Source organism: Vombatus ursinus, unplaced genomic scaffold (genome assembly GCF_900497805.2).
Source record: "Vombatus ursinus unplaced genomic scaffold, bare-nosed wombat genome assembly UNPS02014809.1, whole genome shotgun sequence".
Classification (NCBI taxonomy): Eukaryota; Metazoa; Chordata; class Mammalia; order Diprotodontia; family Vombatidae; genus Vombatus; species Vombatus ursinus.
The window spans coordinates 9,823,212-9,850,037 of record NW_020954587.1 but is presented as its reverse complement, the minus strand read 5'-3'; the positions used below and the strand labels follow the sequence as shown (position 1 = coordinate 9,850,037).

General features: G+C 36.1%; 1 pseudogene; it reads left to right on the top strand.

Annotated features, from left to right (window-relative positions):
* The first annotated feature begins 2,421 nt into the window (after positions 1–2,421).
* LOC114052836 lies at positions 2,422–4,345 on the top strand (annotated as a pseudogene).
* Positions 4,346–26,826: the final 22,481 nt, after the last annotated feature.

Here is a 26,826-nt window from a genome sequence, read left to right as displayed (position 1 = left end):
TGTACACATTTTGCTTTGCTATTCTCCAATCAATGGGCATCTAGTTTGTTTCTAATTTTTTTTATTACAAAAAGTGTTATTATAAATATTCTGGTGTCCGAAAGAATTTTCATTTTATGAGTCCACCAAGGAGTATAATCCTAAGAGTGGATCTCCAGGTCAAAAGTTATGAACATTACTTTATTTTAATAAATCCAACTGCCTTCCAAAATGGTTGTATTGATTCATATTATTACCAGTAATACAATAATATGCCCATCGTCTCACAACCCATTCAACATTGATTATGCACATTTTTGTCATCTTTGTAAATTTTAAAGTGTGAAGTGAAACCTCAGGGTTATTGTGCTTTGCATTGCTCTCATTATTAGTTATTTAGAGAATTCTTGGGTATAGTTGTTAATAGTTTGCTATCCTTATTTTTTGAGATCTATTTGTTTATATCTTTTGACCACATAATTAGTGAATAGCTTCTGGACACACAAATACAAAAATGAAATAAATGTGTGTATACATGTATATAATGAAATTATAGCTATATATGCATATAGAAATATAGCTATAATTTCATTTATGTGTATGTGTCCAGAAACTGCTCACTAATAAATACACGATGTGCACTAGATTCTAGTTTCTAATCCATTCTGCTACCCATTTCCATTTTATGGGCGAGTTTATTCCATTCACATTCACAGTTATGATTACTATCATTACTACATCCTATTTTTTTCCATTATCCTTTTCTCAATCTCTTTCTGTCTCTCTCTGTCTCTGTCTCTCTCTGTCTCTCTCTGTCTCTGTCTCTCTCTCTCTGTCTCTCTCTCTCTCTCTCTCTCTGTCTCTCTGTCTCTCTCTCTCTCTCTCTGTCTGTCTGTCTGTCTGTCTCTCTCTCTCTCTCTCTCTTCCCTGTCTGTCCTCAAAAGTTTGTTTGTTTTGTCTCTGGCCAATGCTTACCTTAATCTGCCCTTCCTTTTACCATCCTCCCCCACTTCTCTTATCCCCTTTTCCTCCTACTTCCCTGTTGGATAAGACAGATTTATATACCCAATTGAGCATGTATTTTATCCCTCTTTCAACCAATTCCAATGAGAATGAGCTTCAAGCTTTGCCCATCACACACCCCCATCTTCCCCACCATTGTAAAAGTGCTTCCTTTTATGCCTCTTTTATTTGAAAAAAACAAAACAAAACTTCCCCATTCTTCTTCTCCCCACTCTCTTTTCCCAGTGCATCCCTCTTTCTCATACTTTAATTTTTTAAAGATCATCTCATTATAGTCACCTCACACCCATGCTCTCTGTCTATACATACTCTTTCTGGCTACCCTAATAAATGATAAAGTTCTCAAGAGTTACAAGTATCATTTTCCCATATACGAACGTAAACCATTTAACCTTATTGATTCCCTCATGATTTCTCTTTCATGTTTACCTTTTTATGTTTCTCTCGAGTCTTGTATGGGAAAATCAAATTTCCTATTCAGTTCTGCTCTTTTCACCAGGGATGCTTGAAAGTCCTCTATTTCATTAACTATCCTTTTTTCCCCCTAAAAGATTATGTTCAGTTTTACTGGGTAGGTTATTCTTAGTTGTAATCCTAGCTCCTTTGCTTCTGGAATATCATGTTTCAAGCCCTCCACTCTTTTATTGTGTAAGCTACTAAATCTTGTGGAATCCTGACTGTGGCTCCACAATATTTGAATTGTTTCTTTCTAACTGCTTGCAATATTTTCTCCTTGACTTCAGAGTTCTGGAATTTGGTTATAATGTTTCTGAGAGTTTTCATTTTGGAATGTCTTTCAGGAGGTGATCAGTGTATTCTTTCAATTTCTATTTTATTCTTTGGTTCTAGCATATCAGGACAGTTTTTCTTGACAATTTCTTGAAATATGATGGAGAGGGTTTTTTTCCAATGGTTTTCAAGCAGTCCAATAATTCTTAAATTATCTCTCTTCAATCTGTTTCCCAAATCAGTTATTTTTCCAATGAGATATTTCAAATTTTCTTCTATTTTTTTCATTCTCTTGATTTATTTTATTATTTCTTGATCTCTCATTGAGTCATTAGTTTCCACTTGCCCAATTCTAATTTTTAAGGAATTATTTTATTCAGTGAGCTTTTGTGCCTTTTTTTCCCACTTGGTCAATTCTTTTTTAAAGAAATTCTTCTCTTCAGTAAATTTTTATGCACCTTTACCATTTGGTCAATCCTGTTTTTTAAGGTATTATTTTCTTCAGTACTTTTTTGTGCCTCTTACCAAACTACTGACTCTTTTCGTAATTTTCTTTCATCACTTTCATTTCTTTTCCCAATTTTTTCAAACTCTCATATAATTTTTGAAATTCTTTTTGAGCTACTCAGTGCAGCAGCAGCCCTTCTTCCTCCACAGAGGTCAGCTACAACCCTCAACTCCCCAGCAACCATGTCAAAGGGACCCACAATTGGTATTGATCTTGGCACCACTTACTCCTGTGTGGGAGTCTTACAACATGGAAAAATGAAGATCCTTGTAATGACCAAGGAAACAGGACCAACCCAAGCTATGTCACCTTCATCAACTCAGAACATTTAATCAGTGATGCTGCAAAGAATCAAGTTGCAATGAACCCCACCAACACAGTTTTTGATGCCAAATGTCTGATTGGTCACAGATTTGATGATGCAGTTACACAGTCAGACATGAAGCATTGGCCTTTCACAATGGTGAATGATGCAGGCAGGTCTAAGGTCCAAGTGGAGTACAAAGGGAAGACCAAAAGTTTCTGTCCAGAAGAGTATCTTCTATGGTCTTGACCAAGATGAAAGAAATCATTGAAGCTTACCTTGGGAAGACTGTCACAAATGCTGTGGTCATAGTACCAGACTATTTCAATGACTCCCAAAGTCATGCCACCAAAGATGCTGGAACCATTGCTGATCTCAATGTGCTCCAGATCATCAAAGAGCCAACTGCTGCTGCTATTGCTTATGACTTGGACAAAAAGGTTGATGCGTAGAGAAATGTATTGATCTCTGACCTTGGAGGTCTCCATCCTTACCATTGATGATGGCATCTTTGAGGTTAAATCCACAGCTGGGGACACTCACTTGGATGGGGAGGACTTTGACAACCGAATGGTCAACCATTTCATTACCAAGTTCAAGCAAAAGTACAAGAAGGACATCAGTGAGAACAAGATGGCTGTTTGCCATCTGGCACCACTTATGAATGTGCAAAGTGTACCCTCTCTTCTAGTACCCAGTTCAGTATTGAGATTGACTCCCTCTTTGAAGGTATCAACTTCTGTACATCAATCACCCGAGCCCATTTCAAAGAGCTGAATGCTAATCTCTTCTGTGGCACACTGGACCCTGTGGAAAAGACCTTAAGAGATGCCAAGCTAGATAAATCACAGATTCATGACATTGTTCTGATGGGTGGTTCCACTCACATCCCCAAAATCCAGAGGCTTCTGCAAGACTTCTTCAATGTCAAGGAGCTCAACAAGAGTATCAATCCTGATGAGACTGCTGCATATAGTGCAGCTGTCCAGGCTGCCATTTTGTCTGGAGATAAATCTGAGAATGGGCAGGACTTGCTGCTGTTGGAAGTCACTCCTCTTTCCCTTGTAATTGAAACTGCTGGTGGAGTTATGACAATTCTTATCAAACATAACACCACCCTCCCCACCAAGAAGACACAGACTTTTACCACCTATTCAGACAACCAGCCTGGTGTGCTTATTCAGATTTATGAAGGTGAAAGAACAGTGACAAAGGATAACAACCTGCTTGGTAAGTTTGAGCTCAAAGGAATCCACCCAGCACCCAGGGGTATTCCTCAGATTGAAGTAACATTTGACATTGAAGCAAAAGGTATCCTCAATGTTTCTGCTGTGGATAAGAGCACAGACAAGGAGATCAATATCACCATCACCAATGATAAAGGCTGTCTGAGCAAAGAAGACATTGAGCATATGGTCCAGGAGGCTGAGAAATACAAGACTGAGGATGAGAAGCAGAGAGACAAGGTGTCTTCCAAGAATTCTTTTGAATTTTATATTTTCAACATGAAGGCTACTGTAGAGGATGAAAAACTGCAAGGCAAAATTGGTGATGAAGACAAACAGAAGAACTTTGACAAATGTAGTAAAATAATCAGCTGGCTGGATGAGAACCAGACTGCTGAGAAGGAAGAATTTGAGCATCAGCAGAAAGAATTGGAGAAGGTCTGCAATGCCATCATTACCAATCTGTACCAGAGTGCAGGGGGCATACAAGGAGGCATGCCTGGTAGGTTCCCAGGGGATGAAGCAGCCCTATCTGGAGGTGCTTCTTCTGGAACCCCCACTGAAGAGGTCGACTAAACACACCAGAAGAAAGAGAATTCCACACAGCTTTCAAAAAATTGAAGGACTCAAATTTGTAGCCAAGGCAGTAGCAGTTTAAAAGTAACATTTAAGCTACTGTGTAAATCTGGGCATTCTGAATACTTGAATGTGTGCAGAGGAAGAGAAGTAAACAACATTGCACTTTACCAGTACTGTCAATAAGTGGAAATGCAATTCTTGTCCTGGAGAATAAAATCTATTTAAAATTGGCACCATAAAAGAAAAAAAAAGAAAGAAATTCTTTTTGAGTCTTCTAGTAATTCTTACTGGACTTTTGTCCAATTCACATTTTTTTTCCTTGAGACTTTGCTTGTAGCTATTTTGATGTTCGTGTCTTCTCTGAGTTTTGTCTTGATCTTTCCTGTCACTACAGTAGCTTTTTATAGGAAGGTTCTTTTTTTGTTGTTGTTTGCTCATTTTCCCAGCATATTTCTTGACTTTTAATTTTATGCTAAATTTGGGATCTATTCCTAGGGTGGAGGAGGCATTGTCCCAAGCTTCAGGTTTTGGTTTTTTTTTTTTTTCATGCTGCTATTTTTGGAGATAGTTCTGGGGCAGGGTGGGGTGGGGGGTTGTAAGTTTTTGGTGGTTTCAAAGTGATGTGATCCAAGGAGAGGTTTGGTCATTGCTCTTTTGACCTGTGTTTTGGTCTTTACCCAGCAAGGGACCTCGCTACCCTGTAGCTGTAAGTGCTATCACTCTTCTTGGTCCTGGAGTCTTGACCAGGGCCCCTGTTCCCCTACAGTCACAAGCACTAGTGCTCCTGTTCACCTTGGAACTGCTACGTAGTGCTGCATATAGGCAATGCATCAGGGTCCTGCACTCCGTGCCAGCAAAGGGTTCCCTGTAATCACTTTCTGACAAAGTTGTCTGACCGTTTTACTGTCTCTGGGCAGTGAGCTCCCAAACCTGCTGCTCTTTTTGCAGTCACCTTGAAGGCCTACAGTTGGCAATGCTGTGATGTGTACTGCACTCAAATCAGCTCCCACCCCTGGTGTCACAGACTTCTGCTAACTTCCTAAGTTGTCTTGGGCTAAAAAAAAAGTCTCACTTCAACATTTTGTTGGCTCTACTGCTCCAAAATTCTATAGAAGTATTATTTTAAAGTTGTTTGGAGGGGAATGTTGTGGGAGTTCAGCTGAACTGCTGCCTGTACTCTGCCATCTTGCCTCTCAGTCTCTGTATTTTGTTAATGAATGTTTGTAGGAATATCATTTTCTCCTAAGAGCTACATCCCAGAAAGTTCGGCATATTTTTTTCATCATTGTCATTTTCTTTTACATTATTATTAGTTGTTTTTATCACTTATTATTTGACCTACTCATTATTTTATAATTTCATTTTTAAGACTCCACTAGGTCTCTGTCTTTTGTTTGTTCACTCTGAACTGATTAGTATTTTTATTGTATTATGATCTTTAAGGATGCATTTATTATTTCTGGCTTTTTTATTTAAGTTTCATATGGTGCTCAGAATATATATGTTCTTTAGAAGTGTCATTTAGAAAATACCTAAAGTATATCGCTTCTTGTTTCTCCAGAAATGTGTTCAATTCTATATTTCCTTTTTGTTTATCTTTCTGCTAGATTTGTCTAAAACTGAGAAATGGACATTGAAATCTCTCGCAGTATTGTCAGATTTCTTGCCAGAAATCTCTTACCATACTATCTACATCTTCTTTCAATTCAATTATTTTCTTCCTTTATTTAGATGCTAAAGCTTTTAGAGTATAATATTGACATTAGTACAGTGCCTAGCACATGGTAGACACTTAATAAATGTTTCTTGATTGATGGATGGATGGATTGTTGTTCCTAGGTTTCCTTTCAGCATAATGCAATTGTTTTTATCCCTTTTTATGTTTTGATTATGTTTTGCTTCATCTAATGGCATGATTACAACTTTTGCTTTTTTGAATTCAACTAATACATAGTAAATTGTGTTGTAGTACCTAATTTTATTCTGTGTATATCTCTGATTTTTGTTGTTTTTTTTGGAAACAACAGATTATTTCTTAACCCAATTTGTTTCTCTTTTTCATTTTATTGGATTGTTTAATCTGTTCATATCTAAAGTTATGAGAGTTACATTCATATTTTCATCTGTCTCTAATATTGTCCCCCCCATCCCAGTTAGGATTATGCCCCTCTTCTTCTTTAAAGATAGCACTTTGTCTCTTCAATTATTTTATCTTGATGTGCTTTAAGGTAACCCTATTCCCCTCACTTGCAAGACTACTTAATTTATTAATTCTTTTTTATTTCTTTACTTAATTATCTAGTTCCTCCCTTCTTTCTTCCTCTCAGTTATGGAGCCAAATCCTTTATTTTCCTTCAATGTGTTTTGTTTGTGAGTTTTAAATTTTATTTTTTCTAAAAAAAAAAGGATTACTTTTCCTCCTCTTCATTATTTATCTTCTCTTTCTATTTTAGACTTTTATTCTTTTATTGATGACCCTCATACTTCTTTATTCCTTCACTATTCTCTCTATTCCTCTTGGAACTTAAGATCCTAAGTTATCTATTTTGGGTTCTCTCTGCTATTGCCTTGTAAATCTTGACTGCTGGACCAATTTTTTTCTGTTGTATCTCAGCCTTGGGAATACCAGTTTCTGGAGGTGATAGAAAAGATACAACTATTGCCCCACAGTAGGTATTTTCTTTTGTCAAAATTGGAACATGTAAGACACTATTTAAAATTTCACCAGGGAAACAGGTCAAGGAGAGATTAATTAAGCATTATCAGACTCTGAAAACCTAGACCAAACAAAAGGTCTGGAGACCATATTTAAAATTATCCAGCTCTATTAGAAACAGAAAGCAAAGAAAAAACAGAAAGATTCCACTGGAAAGCTTATATTGAGCATGAAAAAAGTCCCATTTGTCTGGCTCATGTCATATTGGACTAAGTTTGTGTCTAGTCAGCTCTTCTCAGATTCCCAGAGCAGGGTGAAAAGAGGAAGCCCAGAATCTGCACAAGGAAACACTTTAATCTTTGTCCTTCTTGTCACCCCTGGAGTCAGAGTCACATAACTCCTCAGATTTTTCTACTCCTAACTCATACCCAATATTCTCAACACAGTGCCATCATTTAGATTTTTGCTTTCAAGTTGTTCAGTGCTGTAAGCATGGAATGGATGGAGGGGAGAAGGAAGTGAAAAGAATAAACATTTACATAATGCCCTATTATGTGCCTGGCACTGTTTTAGTCTTTTTTTTTTTTTACAAATATTATCTCATTTGTTGAATATAGTTGGATTGTGGCAGCTATCAGCTAGAATCTGGTTTCTCACACTCATTTGTTCTGTGTGGGTAACTCAGACATATACCACGAGATGAATTCAAGTACACGCAAGAATAAAATTTGGAACTCCAGAGGCAAGGCTGTCAAACTTTACCAGTTTCCAGGAGAGTGGAAGGAAATAGACTTGAAATGATATTCAATTTGCTTTTTAAAGAGTAAGGAAAGGGGGACAGCTAGGTGGCGCAGTGGATAGAGCACCAGCCCTAGATTCAGGAGGACCTGAATTCAAATCTGACCTCAGACACATAACACTTCCTAGCTGTGTGACCCTGGGTAAGTCACTTAACCCCATTGTCTAACCAAAAAAAAAAAGTAAGGAAAGGGAGAAAAATCCAATTTCAGCAAGGATAATATTACTTTCACAACTAGTTTCAAAAGGTTACTATTTGGTCCAAGTACTTTTTTCTTCTCACTATAGTTTAACCTCAGAATTATTTCCATAAATACTTACTGAGTTGAATCAACAAGAAGAATTTAGGGAATATCAGTTGTACTCACAGCACTATCTTGGAACCAATGAGAATAGAAAGTAGGACCAAAATCCATTCCTCAATAGATAAGTAGTCAAAGGATATGAATAGTTTTTGAAATAATTGCTAATTATAAAAATTCTTAATTGCTATTTAGAAACATGCTCCAAATCAATAATAGTAAGAGAAATTCAAATTAAAACAACTTTAAGGTTTCCCCTCTCACCTGGGAGATTGACCAAGATAACAAAAATTGAAATACCCAATGTTGGAGAAGTTGTGGGAAGAAAGGAACTGTAGTACACTATTGGTAGAGTTGTGAATTGGTCCAACCCTTCTGGCTCTTCATTTGTATGCAAAAAAATGTGACTTAATTGTTCATACCTTTTGACTCAAAAATCTTTCTATTAGGCATCTTCCCCAAGGAGCTGAAAGACAAAAACAAAAGAGTTACTTCAGGACTCTTTGTGATAGTAAAAAAGAAACAAGGCAGGTGCCCATTCAATGGAGAATAACTAAGTAAACTGTAGCATGTGACTTTAATGAATATTTTTGTGCAGTAAGATAAGAGGAATTCAGAGGAACTTGGGAAGATTTTTATAAACCCACATGGAGTACAATAAACAGAATGACAATATGCACCATGACTACTACAACAGGAAGGAAAAGATCATGAGAAGAAAACTGAGCTCAGAGTGATTGAAAAAGCAAAAAATAGTCCTAGAAAACAGATAAAGGAACATACCTATCTATTGCCTTTGGACAAAGGTAAGGGAGTAGAGCGTTGTATACATTATCAGAGATGGTGACTTTGAGGTAGTTTTGCTTACTTGTTTTTCTTTGTTACAAAAGAGGATTCATTGGGGGGCAGTTAGGTGGTGCAGTGGATAGCGCACTAGCCCTGGAGTCAAGAGGATCTGAGTTCAAATCTGGCCTCAGACACATAACACTTAGTAGCTGTGTGACTCTGGAAGAAGAAGAGGATTCAATGGGGGGCTGAGGATGGGAGTGAGGGATGGGTGGAAGGACCAGGTCACTGGTAAATATCTAGAAATAACTGTAATATAAGAATAAAAGGCATCAGTAAAACATTTTTGAAGTACAAAAAGAGGAAATAAAGAAAGAAAAGAAAAGACAAGATTTCACCAGTCACCTCTTGAGATACTCGGAACTGAAAACACCCAGAAACTTCACAGCCAAAATCCAGTTGGAGGGGAAATACAGCATCCTACAAATTTGAGTATAATCCAATGGGGGAAAATTGATTTTTGGAGAATAGAAGACTTTCAAGTATTCCTGATGAAAGGACCAGAGTTGAGTAGAATCTTTGAAGAAAATAAAAGCAAAAAAAAAAAAAAAGATTCCACTAGTCACCTGCTGAAAAATACACAAAACTGAAAACACTAGGAATGTCACAGCCTGAAAACAGTCAGGGGGAAAAAATAGCATCTTACATATCTGAGTATATGCCAACAGAAGGAATATGGATTTTTATTAGAATAGAAGACTTTCAAGTATTCCTGATAAAAGGACCAGAGTTAAATAGAGTCTTTGAAATGCAAACATAAGAGACATGAAAAACCTTTAAAGATAAATACATTTGAGCAATTGGAAAGAGTTTAATGATAATAAGGTCCTTATATTCCAGTAGGGGGAGAAGAAATGAGTGTCCTTTCGGAACCCCATTGTCTTTGAGATTTCTTTATGGTTATTTTACACACAACATGACACAGAAATCAATATCAGTTTTCATTTCAAACAGTCCTCCAGTTTCTTTGTCTGTTTTTTTTATATAGAAGACAGCCCTTGCTGACTGAAATAAGTTTAGTAAGAAAACAGTTGTATCTTCTCTAAGTCTCAACAGAAAACAGGCAAGTAATATAGGGCAAAAGGATTATAATATTCTTTTATCCAGTTGGGATTTTCTAAGGTTTAGTTCAGTGGTCTTAAACCTAGCCAAAAAAAAAAAAAGGCAGGAGTAAGCTTCATAAATAAAGCACCTTGGATTGTGGAGTGAGTATTAACACAACAAATACATACCTAGAGGATTGTTCAGGGCTTTTCCTTATCTTGCAACATATAAAATTAGTGAGGTGGGGTTCTTTATGGTAATACAAAAGTAGCTATGAGTCCTTAGGCTACAAGAGCAAAGGTTTTGTTTATTCAGCAAAAGCAAACAATATTGAATTTTACGTTCACAAGGGAAAGATATGGCAGGTGGTTAGAATTCCTAAATAACTCTCATTTTAATGAAAAGTATGTGTGTGAGTGCGTGCATGTGTGTGTGTATGTATGTGCATGCATGCATGTGTGTATATGTTTGCACGTGTTTATCTCAGGCTTCATTCCACTATTTTAATAAGTAATCTTTCTGGCATGGCACTTGTTCTGACTTGTTATCCTGGCTCTGGGTTCTGAGACCACATTAGAGCTCACAAAGATGTGCCAGGACAAGGTATAGTCAGCACTTTGGGAATGCTGAAAGCTTGCAGGCCCAAGCCTGATCTGTTTCTGAGAGCCTGGAAAAGCACAACTCTCAATACCCCAAGAAAACAGCAATAGGACCAGACAAATCTTCCCTCCCATAGTGCACCAGAGCCTGGCCTTAACATCAAATCAAGAAGTAGGGTAAAAGAATGAGTACCCAAACAAATGATCCTACCACAAAGAGATATTATAGTGATAAGGATGCTCAAGACACAAACCTATAAGATAAGGACTCCAAAGATCTATGAGCAAAGCTTCAAAGAAAAATACAACTTGGCTACAAATTCAACATGAATTCCTGGAAGAGATAAAACAAGAGTTTTGTTTTTTATCAATGAAATGAGAATTTCATTGAACAGAAGTAAAACAGAATAGAGGGGGGAAATGGAAAAGAAATGAAAGCTGTGGAAGAAAGAAATGGAAAGAGGATTAACAGCTTGGCACAAGAGGTATAAAACCTTGCTCAAGCAACAAACTCCCTAAACACTATAATAGATCAAACAAAAGTAAATGACTCCATGAGACCAGAAATATTAAAGCAAAGTTAAAACACTAAAAAAATAGAAGAAAACATAAGGTATCTCATATTAAAAACAAATGATCTATAAAACAGATTAAGGAGGAAAAAATAAGAATCAGCAGACTCCCCAAACATCATAGCCAAAGTGAAAAATATAAAGAATTGGTCACCACCTGAAACTCCAAAATGAAAACTCCCAGAAACATTGTAGTCAATATCCAGACCTTTCAGATCAAAGCAAAAATATTGCAAGCGGCCAGAAAAAAAGAATTCAAGTATCAAGAAGCCACAATCAGAAACAGACATAAGTAAGCAACCACCACTATAAAAGAAGCAGAGAGCTTGGAATGTGATATTCCTGAAGGGAGAAGGATATAGGCTTACTGCCAAGAATAACTGATACAGAAATAATCCTACGCAGGGGAAAATGGGCTTTTCATAAAACAGTGGACTTCCAAGCATAGCAGATGAAAAGACCAGAGCTGCACAGAAACTTTGAAGTTCAAACACAGGAATGAAGAGAAACATAAAAAGGCAAACATAAATGAACAATGATCATTAACTAAACAAGGATAAACAGCTTACATCCTGATACAGGGAAATGATACATGTATCTCCTCTGAACCCTTCTATTATCAGGACTCATAAAGGGAATCTAATTGGACCAAAGGTTTCAAAGTGGTTATATTATATCTTAATTATCTTAGAAGAAAAATGTTAAGGGAAAAGAGAAATACATTGTGGAAAAGGGTAAAGGAAGGTTAGGGGAAAGTATCTCACGTAATCAAAGTATGCAAGTAGAAGTCTGTACAAACAAGGAAGAGGGAATGGGTGTACAGCTGACACTGAAACCTCACTCTTATCTGAATTGGTGAAGGTAGGGAGGAATATGCATGCATGCTCACGCCTGGTTCTGGATTCTTGGTTCAGTTTGAAATCTCATATATAGGTTTCAGAATTGACTTTGTTCTAATCACAGCCTCCAACATCTGTTAAATTTGCATTGGATTGAAAGACTGTCTAATCCAAGATCCCAGACAGAAAAACTCCTAGGAATGTAATGTGTTCTCCATTATGAAGTGGCCCAAGACCAAGGGAAGGGACCTTTGGCTGATTTTCACTTCCTCCCCTGGTGTCAAGTTGTGGCTGTTTTGCTCTAGGTCTTTTTTGATAATAATAGTAGTAGAAACAGAGACCAAGAAAAGAAAAGTGTTCTGTCAAAGGTCACATAACTAGTTATGATAACCACAGCTCACATTTATATAGGGTTTACGTTTATATATAGTTTACACTGGGTACATTGTTTAAACAGCAACAAGAATGTCCATATCTATGAAATCACAGATCTATTAAAGTGTTTTGATATTCCACATGGTTTTATTTAAAATAACCATGTAAAGTAGTTAGTTAGGGAAGGTTTTACTAATTCCTTTTTATTGATAAGGAAACACATAGAGAAGTTAAATGATTTCCTATAATTGCATTAGATCAGCTGGTCTCTTAATATCCCCTTTTTAGCTATTAGTTGATTCTATGATTCTAAAGCCTAAAGGTAGGGTAGACATCTCAGATGGATTGCCAACCACGTTGGAGTCATGGCCTACGTTCACCTCACTTACATGAATTTAGTTATACATGCATTTGGCCCCTCAAAAAAGAAAAAAAGGAAAAGAACCTATCTGTTCTAAAATGTTTATAGCAACTTTTTTGTGGAGGCCAAGAATTGGAAACTGAGGGAATGCCTGTCAATTGGGGAATGGCTGAACAAGTTGTGGTATATGATTATGATGAAATGCTACTGTGCTATAAGAAATGATGAGCTCAATGATCTTAGAAAAACTTGGCACAAAATAATGAAGAATGAAATGAGCAGAACCAAGTGAACACTATATACAGTAACAGTGACATTGTTTTAAGAATGACTTTGGGGGCAGCTAGGTGGCACAGTGGATAGAGTACCAGCCCTGGATTCAGGAGGACCTGAGTTCAAATCTGGCCTCAGACACATAACACTTACTAGCTGTGTGACCCTGGGCAAGTCACTTAACCCCATTGCCTAGCCAAAAAAAAAAGAATGACTTTGAATGAATAAGTTATTTTTACTATTATAAATACCCAAATAAACTATAAAGGGCATATGAAGAAAGACACATCCAGAGAAAGAATTGATAAATAGAACTATGTCTAGAATAATTTTACATATATATATGTATATATATATATATATATATAATATATACATATATAAAACCTATTTGTGACTAATGGTAGCCATCTGGGGGTGGAGGGAAGAGAGAACAAAAAAGAAATTTACATGATAATGTATATTTGAAAGGAATAGCAAGTTGTTCTGAGTAGATTTGAAGTTTCATGTGCAATCATCTTTTTATTACACTGTTATAGAAATGCTTGTTTTATTTCATAAATTAAAAACAAAATTTAATATTGATTCAAAAAAGAGAAGAAAAATAATTGTAATAATGTTGGCAAAATGCCATTCCATTCAATGAATAAATGTTTCAGTTAATGTCTTAGTTGGTCTCAGTTTCTATGTGCTTCTCATAGTGTACTGAGTGTGATTTTAGAACCTTCTGTTCACCGTAGATATAGTGTAGTCATTCTGCTTCAGCAAATGAAAATAATATTGGTCCAACTTTATTGAGGCTTTCTTAGTCACCTAGAAGGACCCTGCTGTGTTTCTATTGCTTTCTTTGTGCCCTCTCTTTTCTCCATTAAAGTAGGAAAAATCACTGTCAAGCACTCTAATACAGAGGTTATTAGTTGTGAAGCCCTTTCCAGAGCATTTTTTTCCATCATACTAATCAACACTTTTCCTGCTAGCAAACACTTGACCTGTTTTTATTTTCTTCTTATGTGAGCAGAAGTTCTAGTTTTCACCTCTCTATCCTGATCAATAGCTTAGCTGAATGTCTGGAAAAATAAAATGGTCACTTGATTTTTTTTCCATAGCAACCATCTCAGATCCATTGCCTCTCTGATATAAATTCCCTCTATATCTAAACTGCCATTTCCTAATTGCAGCTGTTTAAAAATATTATACAGTACTTTATGGGCAACTTAAGGTTGTCAAGGACAAATTTGACTACAGGGGATTTCTGTCTGACATGCTAATTTTAGAACCTAATTCTTAACTACTAGAAATAATTCTGCTATAATTTCAGTCTCAAATTTGGCACAGTTTGGCCACTACATTGAGGCAAGTCTCATTTCAGTAGATTTTAGGTGAATGACATGGTACTAAAGATGTCAGGGAAAGTATACCTAAAGCAATGAATTATGGAGTGATAAAGTCTGTGTATATTTGAATTCTAAAAAGGAAGTGGCAAAAAGTATCAGAGTAATGTTGAAGAGGAAGACCAATACCTTTTAAAACTTTCAGTAGGGTAGACTGATCTTTTGTTTGCTTAAGTTCTGGGCATAATTTTATTCTAATCTTATGTGATAAATATAGATATAGATATATCACATAAATACAAGTACATAAGAATGCACATGTATATATATATATGTATTCTTACATACATGTGTTTGTATAATATATACACACATTTATGTGATATATTTATGTGCATTGTACATGTACGTGTATATATGTATGTATTATGTACATATATGGGCAGCTAGGTGGTGTACTGGATGAAGTGTCAGACCTGGAATCAGAAAGACCTGAGTTCAAATCTAGCTTCAGACACTTACGAGCTATGTGACCCTGGGTAAGTCACTTAACCCAGTTTCCTCATCTATAAAATGAACTGGAGAAGGAAATGGCAAACCACTCCAGTATCTTTGCCAAGAAAACCTCATATGGAGACATGAAGTGTCAGACACCCATAAAATAACTGAACAATAACACATACATATGTACATTTGTAAAAAAAATTTAAATAATAATTTATCATAATGCTCTAGGGGAAAGATAAATATGTGTGTGTGTGTGTGTGTGTGTGTGTGTGTACGTGAAAGGTCTATAGATATCTATATCTGTATAGATAGTGTCAACCTTTACTGAGTTCGTTCTTAGAAAAACAAACAAAATAGTCTGCAATATGTGTTTATTTCTCTCAAAGCTTGTGGAACATATATATATAGACATATGCATGGGAGTTTCATCATGTAAATGAACTCAAAGATGAACAGACAGCACAGACCTTATATGTTCAGAGCAATTCTCTCTCACTCCACCCTCCCTTCCTGGCTCAGGATACTATGTCAGAGAAAATTATAGTCTCCAAATGTTTAACCATGATATAAGAAAGGAATTTCTTAAGTGAATAGATTGTAAATACTAATAAGATAGGAAAATGTCAAAGTGAAGAAGTATTCTATATAGATAGGTCGAGAAAAACAGAGAAAGAGAGAGAGAGAGAATGAGAATTTTCTTTTTCCATAGGTGAAAAGTGAAGTTTGTTATTGTTTGGGACTCTTCATGACCCTATTTGGGTTTTCTTAACAAAGATACTGGAGTGGTTTGCCATTTCCTTCTCCAGCTCATTTTACAGATGAGGAAACTAAGGCAAACAGGATTAAGTGACTTGACTAGGATCACACAGCTAGTAAGTATCTGAGGATGGATTTGAACTCACAAAGATGAGTCTTCCTGACTTGAGACCTAGCAATCTAACCACCGTGCCATATAGCTGCCCCCAGAAATTGAAGTACAGATATATTAAAGGATTTGACTAGAATCACATAGCAACCCAAATATGGAACTAGAAATTGAATGTGAACTTCCATATTATCATAGGTCCAGGCTTAATCTCTTAATGCGTTTTTTTTTTTTTAATTGCAAGAGGGGAGAGGATTCTAGGAAGACGGTGGAGTAAATCAGAAAATCTAATTTCCTGGACAACAAGGCAGAACATTATTTCACAGGGAATGCAGAGCAACAGAAATAAACAAAAGTTAGGGTTAAGCAGTTTTTTTCTTTTAAGACAACTTGAGAAGATCCCAGGAAGACCTCCAGGGGCTCAGGTTCAGCCAGAGTGAAATTCAAACACCACCCAGCTGACTCTGCAGAATCAACAAATGACAAGCCTGGGGGCAACTGGGCAAGGAGGCAGCCTCAGTCTTAGAAACTATCATCTCACCAACTGTGCGGGGAGTCTGACAGCTGAGTAGGAGAAGATTGAACGATCTTCCACTGGTGGCCAAGCACAGTTGTGCAAACCAGACTCTTCCCAGTCTGCAGCCGTAGGGGAGAAGGAGCTAGCACATACCTGCTGAGTGCAGCTGTAGTAGCTGCTGGCTGTGGAGACTTGCAAGGCATGCAGAGAGTCCCTGGTTTCAGTTCTGGGCCAGAGAGGACAGCTGTAGTTTGTAGCCACGGGACGGGCTGGAGGGAGCTAGACCACTTGCAGGACAGTGTGACTGGGGGCCCTAGCCATGGATTAGGCATGAAGAGGAGAGCCCAAGGTTGAGCCCCAGGACAGACCTGAGAAAATAACAATAAGAAGGACCTGAGACTTGGGGTATTATTCCCCATACCTCAGGACAATAACTTGATTACACTAATAGCTGCTAAAAACAAAATAAAACAAAAATAAAAATGAGTAAGCAAAGGAGAAAGAACCCAACCAGATAAAGCTATCATGGGGATAGAGAAGATCTGGGTTCATATTCAGAGCACAAAAAGACTTCTTGGAGGAACTTAAAAGGGATTTTAAAAATTAAATAAGAGAGATAGAGGAAAATGGGGGGGGGGGAATAAGAGCATTCCAAGAAAAAAAAATTATGAAAAGAAAATCAACCAATTTGAAATAGAGAATCAAAAACTTAAGGAAGAAAATTCCTTGAAAACTACAATTGGGCAAAAAAAAAGCTAATGATATTTTAAGACACCAAAAAATAATAAAACAAAATCAAAAGAATGAAAATAAAGAAGAGAATATGAAACATCTCATCAGAAAAACAACTGATCTGGAGAACAGATCAAAGAGAAATAATATAAGAACAGTCAGACTACCTGAAAATTATGATTAAAAAGAGAATCTTGATACAACATTACAAGAAATTATCAAGGAAAATTGCCCTGAAGTTCTAGAATAAGAAGGCAAAGCAGAAGTAGAAAAAAAATCCAGCAATCAGCACCTGAAAGAGATTCCAGGAGAAAAACTTACAGGAATATGATGCCAAGTTTCAAAACTCCCAGGTTAAGGAGAAAATACTGAAAGCATCGAGAAAAAAAAATTAAACATCGAGGAGCTAGAATAAGAATTGCACAAGATCTAGCAACTACTATGTTGAAATACTGTAGGTATTATATTTCGGAAAGCAAAAGAGCTGGGGCTATGCCCAAGGGTAATTTACCCAGCAAAGTTAACTATAATCCTGAATTAAAAATAACAAAGGCATTTAATGAACTGAAAGACTTTCAGGTATTTGCGACTAAAACATCAGAGCCTAAGGGAAAATTCAACATATAACATCCAGGAAAAAATAAGGTAAACATCAAAGACCAATTACAAGGAACTCAAAGAGGTCAAATTGTTTACTTCTTGTATGTGAAAATATTATCAGTGCTCTTATGACTGTCACCATTATTTGGGTAGTTTGAAAAAAAACGACTTGGGCTGATGATGGGGTGATTCTTAAAAAATAAAATTGTGTAGGGAGAGATAAAAAGGAATAATTATCTCATACAAATGAGGCATAAAAGGAAAAATTAATATTGAAGAAGCTAGTAGGGAAAGTAGTGATGGAACCTTACTCTCATCAGGAATGGGTTAAAGAGGGAACAACATATATATCTAGAAAGTATAAAAGTCTTCTAAATACAGAAAGAATTAAGAGGGCAAGGGGATAGAGCAGGGGGAGAGGATAAAGGAGGGACTCCTAGAAGGATGGGTAAGTTAAAGAATAGGAGGGCAAGGTAATGGGTAGAAGTAAAGCAGAGGAGTGATGATGGATAGGAATAGGGTGAGAAGGATAGTGAGGAAATATAGGAAGGAGGAATATACACAATAAATAATTATAGCTTAGAATGTGAATGGGCTGAATCTACCCATAAAACAGAAACTGACAGAAGATTAAAAATTTGAATTCAACAGTATGTTGCTTTAAGGAAACACTATAAAAATGAGAGATATACACAAAGATAAAATAAAGGTCAGGAGTAGAATTTATCTTGTAAAAAAAAATCAGGGATAGTAATCATGATCTCAAAGTTAAAGCTAAAATAAATTTAATCAAAAGAGGAAAATAGGGAAACTACACTACATGTCAGCAATATTACTTAACATTGTTTTAGACCATTTAAAATAACAAGGCAATATAAAATACTTGAGAGTTTACCTGCAAAACAGACACAGGAACTTTATGAACATAAACATAAAACACTTTTCATACAAGTAAAGTCAGACCTAAATAATTAAAGTATTGTTCATGGGTAGGTAAAGCCAATATAATAAAAAAGACTAAAAACTTACTTAACTAATCTATTTATTCAATGCTATCCCAATTAGATTACTAAAAGTTATCTTACTAAGTTAGAAAAATAATAACAAAGTTCAAATGAAATAACAAAGGGTCAAGAACTTCAAAGAAACCAGGAAGAAAAGATCTAAAGGAAACAGATTCAGTAGTATCAGACCTTAAACTATATTATAAGGTGAGAGAATTGTTGAAGTATAAAATAGATAATTTTGATTATTTTAAATCAAAATTTTCTTGTATAAATAAAGCCTATGCAGCCAAGAATAGAAAGACTGCAGAAAAATGGAGGGAAACTTTCATAGACAATCTCTCAGACAGGATGTGATTGGGTTGAAATATTTCTGTGATATAGGAAATGATGAGCTGGTTGATTCAGGAAAACATGGAAAGACTTGGACTTATGAAGAAAGATGCTATCCACCTTCATAGAAACAGATGACAAGTAGAAATAATCATAGTATAGTCTTACATATATGTGTATGAGCATATATGTGTACATATGTGTATTTTTATAGATATCTATATGTATATGTGTGTATATTATATATATATACACACACATACACACATTTAATTGTAGCCTTCTTTAGCATGGGGGTGGAAGGAGGGAGGGGAAAAATAAAGTAAAAAGTGCACTGCAGAGAACAAAAGAAAATCTACAAGGAAGCAAAGAAAATCTGGGCAGCTTTGAAAACAACATGTATTTATTATATAGGTTTTCTTGAAATGGAAATTTGTTGTTTTGTATTGAATCCTCTCTTGTGTTCTGCTATATACATGGCAATGCGTTTTTTTAAGTTTAAAATAAATAATAAAATTTACCAAAAAAAAAAAGAAACTGCTAGAACACCTACTTTGATAACAAAATATTAAATATCAGCACATTTTTTTAGAGATGACATAGAATTTCTCCATTAAATGGTATAGTGGTAGAGCACTGGATTTGGAGTCAAATAATCAAGGTTTGAATCCTCTAACCAAGTCATACACTAGACCTTACTTTCCTCCTATAAAATGATGGGATTGTACTAGACCTCAAGGTTCTTTTTCAGCTATAAACATCTGATCCTTTGATGCATAAATGCAAATCCCTTGCCAAAGACTTTGCCAAAACATGTGGGGAAAAGGAAAGAAGATTTGGCTAGATAAAGAAGTGGTCTTACTGTCATTAAGAAGCTCTATGTTCAGACTACTTTCTTCTTTTTTGTTGTTATTTTTTTCTCATAGTTTTTCCCTTTTGTTCTGATTCTTCTTTCACAACATGACTAATGTGGAAATAGGTTTAATGTGATTGTACATGTATAACCTATATCACATTGTTTGCTATCTTGGGGAGGGGGGAGGGTAGGGAGGGAGAAAAAATTTGGAACTCAAAATCTTACAAAAATAAATGTTAAGAACTATTTTTACATGTAATTGAAAAAATAAAATGCCATTAAGTGGGAAGGGAAAAGAAGTTCAAAGTTCCACTAAAATGCCACTTCATTTATAATTAAATAAATGGCATTTGAGTTTAAAAAAAAAAAGTCTCATGTCAAGAAAACAACCTTTCTTGGGAGGATAAACAAAGATGGAGCAACTTCAGCAAAATGAAATGAAGATGCTCCTGCAACATCTGCATCAATATGACTCGGATCCTTGAGAATAACTTCCTTACAATTAGAAGTAGAAGTGATCTGATCTTGTGTCATTTGTATCTAGATCTTCATTACTATTGACTTGGGCTTTTATTTAACAATTCCCCGGGGTACTGTCGGTTGGATTTAGGCGACTGCTGCCCATGGAGAGTCTTTTTTACTTCTACCCTTGGAGCTTATCCAATATAACTGATAGTGGTTTTCAGCCTCCTCTTAGGTCATTTGATGATCCATAGCAGAAAATTTTTTAAATCTCTGAAAAATAAAGGGCTTTGGGAGTAAACTAATTCACTATGCTTATGCAGAAAATAGTGTTTTCTTGTTTAACCTAAAAAAAAAGCCAGTGTACCATCATGACCATGGAGAAATAGTCTCATGCACAGTAGTAGCCAATATTGATGCAGATGACAGGAAACAAGTGATCAAAAATGTTTGAATGATGATCAAAACAGGTTCAGAGAAAAATTTTTGTCATTAGAAATTATATTTTCATTTATTTTGGAAGCCAAGTGTATATATTCTAGGAAAAAAAAATCTTGTGTCATCATAAGGAAAACTTGATCGGAAATTGGAATTGGCTTCATATCCCTTGCAACTCCCTAAGCCACCGTGTACTGAATGTAAACATTTACTATAAGCAATTGTTGGATCATCTATGTCCATAGGCAGGTGGTACTGCATAGTACCTGACTCCAAGACTTGGAGTCAGGAAAACCCCTATTCAAGTCCCACCTCTGACACATACTGGGTGTGACCCTCCACTCTCTAAGGGACTACAAGTTGCAGAGAAGGTGGCAATCTGTATTGGTAGAACGAGGTTCATCACCAAGAGTTCATCACCCTAAGGAAATAACAAGTCTCAAGTCCTGAATTAAATGCCATGATTTGGTTCTAGTTAGTAACATTCTACCTATTCTACCATCAACACTTACATGGCTATTTTCATGTTTCAGTTTGTCTTCATACTCTGTTCTTTCTTGTTGTTCAGTCATTTTTCAGTCATGTCCGACTCTTCATGACCCCATTTGGGGTTTTCTTGGCAAAAATACTGGAGTGGTTTGCCATTTCCTTCTCCAGCTCATTTGACAGATGAGGAAACTAAGACAAACAGGGTTAACTGATTTGCCCAAGGTCATACAGCTAGTAAGTGTCTGAGACCATATTTGAACTCACAAAGAAGGGTCTTTGTGACTCCAGGCCTGGCACTCTATCTACTGCATCACCAAGCTGCCTCCATGCTCTGTTATATTTAAATGGTCAGTCCCTCCAAGTTACTATAATTTTTCATACTATATCATGGCTTTCTTCTTTGTTATATACCTCAGCAATGCTAATCATTCTTCACATTAGGAAATAGGAGGAAATATTGCCTCAATTTTATTAATTGATAATTAAGGCAAAGATGCACTCCAGGCCACACAAGGAATCACTGTCATAACTGAGATTAGCACTAATAATTTCCTAGAAACAAATCCTATCCACAAAATATATCTAACCCTTTTTTGAATTTAAATTTCATAAACTATCCAAATTACAAGCATATCACGTTGTTGATTACTAAGCTATAGGTTTCTAAGAGCAATTTTCCTCTGAAGAACTGTGGTTCATGTGATTTTTACAATCATCTACTCATTAATTAAATTTCACATTATATTTATTTTTATTTAAATATTTGTATATTGCCTTGTCTGGCAATGGTTTTTTGATAAATTTTCAGCAGATAATTTTGCCACTCTAATGAGCTCAGGGTATTAGAAATCACTAGACAAAATTTCAAATACCATTTTTAATTTTGATTCTCATTTAAAAGATGTCAAAGGAAAAAGTGAATATAAACCTTTGTAGCAATTTAAAAAAGCACATCCCAGATGCCTATTCTTTGTCTGGAGGGGAAAAACCAATCACTGTCTTTTTCATAATTATTAAAAACCACCAGGGTTTATACAAACATTTATATGGAATTGAATAGGATGTGGAATGTATGCGTAGACCCTGAAAGAAATCACTTAGTGGTGAAGAAAATTTTCTAATAAAAATTATATGACTCCCAACATTAATTTTACAATTCATTTTCATTCCTCTTTGCCCTGCATTCCTGATACTTCTGGACTTTTTCTACACTGCTCCAGAAACCCTGTTACCCTGAAAATTCATTCCACCCCTGGACTTCACACATTGGAAGTACCCTCTGCCCCTTTAGTCTCTCTCTCTGATTGGCTACTCCTTCCCAGAACCTCTGTTTTAAGGAGGGGGTTTAGGCCAAAGAGGGAATGACATATACATTCAGTTGGGTATAGAAATCTATCTAACCCTACAGGGAAGTAGGAAGGGAAGACGATAAGAGAAAGGGGTGGGGCTGATAGAAGAGAGGGCTGATTTAGGGGAAGTGGTTAGAAGCAAAATGCTTCTGAGGAGGGATAGGGTGAAAGGAGAAGGAGAGAAGGATAAACAGGAGAAAATAGGATGGAAGGAAATACATAGTAATCGTAACTGTGAAAAAAAATTTACAGCAAGTTTCTTTGCTAAAGGCCTCATTTCTCAAATATATAGAGAATAGAATCAAATTTGTAATACAAGTTATTCCCCAATTGATAAATGGTCAAAAGATATGAAAGGCAGTTTTCAGATGAAGAAATTGAAACTATCTATAGTCATATGAAAAAAAGCACTAAAGCCCTGCGGTACCACCTATCAGACTGGTTCATATGACAGAAAAGGGAATTGACAAATTTTAGAGGGAATATGGGAAAATTGGGATATTAAAGCATTATGAAGTGATCCAACCATTCTAAAGAACAATTTGTAACTATGCCCAAAGGGCTTTAAAACCATGCATATCTTTTGACATAGCAATATTACTATTAGGTCTATATCCCAAAGAGTAAAAAAAAAAAGGGAAAAGACCTATATGTACAAAAATATTTATAGCAGCTCTTTTTGTAGTGGCAAAGAATTGGAAATTGAAGGGATGCCTGTCAATTGGAAATGGCTGAACAAATTGTGGTTTTGATGGAATACTATTGTGCTATAAGAAACGACAAGCAGAATTATTTCAGAGAAACCTGGAGGAACTTAAATGAACTGATGCAAAGTGGGGTGAGCAGGACCAAGAGACCATTGTACAGAGGAATAGCAAAATTGTATGATGATCAATGCTAAATGATTTAGCTATTCTCAACAATATAATGATCCAAGATAATTCCAAGGGATTTCTGATGAAAAATGCTATCTATCTTCAGAGAAAGAACTGATGGAGTCTGAATGTAGATCAAAACGATCTCTTTTTTTACTTTATTTTTCTTAAGTTTTTGTTAGTCTTCTTCCATGACATGACTAATGTGGAAATATGTTTTGCTTGACTGCACATTTATAACCTATATCAAATTACTTGCCTTTTCAATGAAGGGGGAGAGCAGGGAGGGACTGATTTTGGAACTCAAAATTAAAAAAAAGAATGCCAAAAATTGTTTTTAAGTGTAATTAGAAAAAGAAAATATTGAAATAAAACAAAAATATATAGTAATTATACAAAGAAATTATATAAGGAGCAATAATTAAACTTATGACTGCTGATCACTGAAGAATTAACAATGAGTAACACTCACAGGGCAATGGGGAGTGTGAGCAGGCTGAAACACAAAAGAAATAAGGAAGTAATCAATAATAATAGCAGAGCCTACTGTATCCTAGACTGAGCTAAGCACTGGGGATATAAGGGCAAAAGTGAAAAACTAGAGTGAGAAAAAGAGTATGATCTACTGGAGAAGATGAGGGGAGGGAATAAGGAGTGATTGTAAGGTGTCCAGCTTTGTTAAAAAAAAAAAGTAAAGGAAGAAAACCATACATACACACACACACACACACACACACACAAATATACATATACATATATATACATATATATATAAAATGCCAACTATTATTGTCCTTCAAAATTCTATGCTGTCCCTTCTTTCTATGCTTTCCTTTACCTGGAAGCCCTGAAATTCTCCATAGACAAGAAATCAGAACCATCTGTCTTCAGTAGCCAGGTAAAGTTTTTATCATAAGGTCCTGTACAAGATGATACAAGGTTGCAGCTTAAGAGAGAGAATAGGACTTAATAAAGAGATATTTGAGATGTTGACAGAGGGGATGATAATTGAACCCATGTGAGCTGATGACATCATCAAATAAAACAGTATAGAAGAAATGTAAATTAGAAATGGGGGAAAGGTAAAGGAATAACTACTTGTATCATACCTACTTTGTGCCAGGCATTGTGCTAAGTGCTTTACAAATATTATCTCATTTGACCCCCACAACAACGCAGCAAGACAGATGCTGTTATTATCTCCATTTTACAGTTGAGTCAACTATTTTATAAATTAGATATGCACGTATTAGATATGCTTATGCACATTTTTAGTTGAAGTAGAGGTACACTATACCTTTAAAGATCTGCTTAAGTAAACTTGTACAAAAATGTCTTGAAGAAGTTTAGCCTGTGATATTCCAGGGCACTAGAATTAAGAGGAGTTAGGAAAAGCTCCTTGCAGAAGGGCAATTAAGGATTTTATAGATTAAAAGTAATGACAATACACATTAAACAGCTGAACAAGAAATTAAGTAAAATGAATATTTGAAACTCAGTGAGAATTGTCCAAGAAGGGAATCTAGATCTGAATTCCTTGACATTTGATACTTCAAGGCCTAGGAACTGTGGTTTAGCATGCTTAGCAAATACACATAGGGCACATGCAAATATAACCAAGAGAAATAGTTTAAATCCAGTCTTGACCGTAAGAAGCTCATTTATTCATGGAGTTTGGGACACGTATTAACGCAAAGGCAGATGCCTTAAATATTATTTCGTGCTCCCACTGTTAAAAGTAATGGCAGCATATTTGCAAGGGTCATCCTCCCCACTTATCCCCTCCCCAATTAATCAGACAGGGCCTAGGCACCAAGTTTGAATCAATTAATCAAAAGTAAATTGTATGTGAATGAATTCTGAATATAGAGTCCATCCCTACTGGCTTGCAGTTGGCGAAGAGGAATGATTTGCTTTTCTTGAGATGCATAATAGCATAATAGCTTACACATATGTAGGGTTTCTTCACAACAGTAGAACTGGCCTGAATTTTCTCTAACCCCGTGTGTGAAATACTCACCTTCCTCATCTCTGCCTACCAGCTTCCTTCCCTGGCCTCCTTTTAGTCCCAACTTATACCTCACCTTCTACAAGGAGCCTTCCCCAATTCTTCTTAATTCTAGTGTCTCTTCTTTTAATTATTTCCAATTTATCCTGTACATAGTGTTTTTTAAACATTTTTTTTGCTTGTTCTCTCCTTGTGAGCTCCTTGAGGGCAATGTATTGTCTTTTACCCTCTCTTTTTATATCCCCAGCACTCAGCACAGTGCCTGGCTCATCAGAGGTACTTAATAAATACTTATTGATTAACCAATCTGGAGTCAGAAGCTCTTCATTTGTATCCTTTCTGCCATTTATTACCTACCTGTGTGACCCTGGGCTAGACTAGTTGGCCCTCAGTTTCCACGTTTGGAAAATGAGTGGGTTGAACGAGATAAACTCTGAAGTCCTTTTCAATCATAGTCCATCTATGAACTAGTCTCTGAAGCAGATGGAATAAGTAGTTTTATGCTAATTCTATAGATGTAGAAACTGTCTTAAAGGGGTCGATTTGCTTAGCTATTTAGCTGCAGAACCAAAACTTGAGCACAGCTCTTATAACACCACGTGCACATTTACTACACCATTATAGCTCCACTGGACAGAGTATGTCCAGCTGTGCCCCAATGAGGAAAGAAGAGCCTGAAGAACTTTCAAAGGCCTTGGGGGAGAGTAGAGGGAAGGGGAGAGGAAGGAGTATTTATTAATCACCTACTTGGTGTATTGATACACCAAGCATTGTGCTAAATGCTTTACAAATTTCCCATTTGATCCTCACAACAACCCTTCTAATTATGATCCTCATTTTACAGTTGAGAAAACTGAGGCAGACAGCTTAAGTGACTTGCTCAAAGTCACACACCTAGTAAGTATTGAGGCTGAATTTGAACTCAGGCCTTCCTGACTCCAGGCCCAGAGCTCATTTCCCTATGCCACTTAGCCACTTCTAAGAGAACCATAAACATCAGAAAAGCAAGATCTATACATAAAAGCTGAAATGTCTGCTTTTGTTTGTTCATTTAAGCCTAGAGAAGAGAAAGGAGAGAAGCAACTTAAAGAAATATATATATATATATATATACCCCCACACATATACATATATATACACACACATATGACTGTGAAAAGGTTGGTACCCAGTTATCTTCCATCTTCACTGAGAGAAGAGCAAGAGATAAGGGACTTAAGCTATAGAGAAAGGAATTAAGTTAGGCATAAGGAAAAATTTCTTGACAACTAAAACTGTTTAAACTCCAATATGGGTTACCCTGAGAAGTTGAACAAGGCAGAGGGTAGGGGCTGAGAGGAAGGGGCAAGTCTCTTCTCTCATGGTCTTGGAAGACTGGATTGTAGTGGAATGGTCACTAGGTTCTAGATCCAGTCCTGACACAAACTAACTGTGTTATCTGAGATAA